Source organism: Mirounga leonina, unplaced genomic scaffold (genome assembly GCF_011800145.1).
Source record: "Mirounga leonina isolate KUSES-001 unplaced genomic scaffold, KU_Mleo_1.0 Mir_173, whole genome shotgun sequence".
Lineage (NCBI taxonomy): Eukaryota > Metazoa > Chordata > Mammalia > Carnivora > Phocidae > Mirounga > Mirounga leonina.
Genome location: NW_023270447.1, coordinates 42,132,431 through 42,133,207, shown reverse-complemented (window position 1 = coordinate 42,133,207; position 777 = coordinate 42,132,431). Strand labels below are relative to the sequence as shown.

Below are 777 nucleotides of genomic sequence, written 5' to 3'. Positions count from 1 at the left end.
TGGTGGGATGGAGCCTGAGTCTGGCTCTGGGCTCAGTGGGGAGTCTGCTTGAGATTCTCTCCCTCCCTCTCCCCTTGCCCCTTCCCCATGCGTGTGCGTGCACTCTCTCTGTCTCTCTGTCTCAAATAAATAAATAAATCTTTGGGGAAAAAATCTTTCCCCAATTCTTTGTTCCTACATCATTTGGGTTTCTACTGTGTCTGGAATCATGCTAGACTCTGTGGCATTGAAGGAAGCTGACACAGTCCCTGATAGGTGATTCTGCTGTAGGTGGTTGTAGACCACACTTTGAGAAACATTAAGAGCTTGCTTTGGCAGCACATAGACAAAAATTGGAATGGTATAGAGAAGATTAGCATGGCCCCTATGCAAGGGGAAACATTAAGATGGAGAAAACAGACTTGCAAATGGACAATTACAAGGTCACATGTTAACTGCTGGAACTTCTGGGGTGGAAACAAGTAGTGAACAGGTGTCCAACTTGGTCACAAGCAAGGAGCGCAGGAACACTCTAATGAGAAGGTAAAGCCATCAGGCAAGTTTCATGGTAGTCTACAGTCTCCTAGGGACACCTGTGGCCCACCTGCCAGTCTTTTCATCATTTTTTAAGTTCAAATAGCTACATAGTCAGTAGTGTCTTCACTATATAGAATAATGATTGAACTTGATCTTTAGAGTTACATGAAAACAAAGGGGAGGAAAAAGGAATCTCTTATTAATAGAACATGTGGACTGGAATTGGAGCCAGAAAGTTAGTTCTAGGTCTTGGTGATGTCT

At 43.8% G+C, this 777-nt stretch overlaps 1 non-coding gene across 1 annotated transcript; it reads left to right on the top strand.

Moving 5' to 3' along the window:
- Positions 1-306: 306 nt before the first annotated feature.
- On the top strand, positions 307-409 carry LOC118020451. The gene has a single exon (XR_004681888.1). It is a non-coding gene; the product is annotated as a U6 spliceosomal RNA (small nuclear RNA).
- Positions 410-777: the final 368 nt, after the last annotated feature.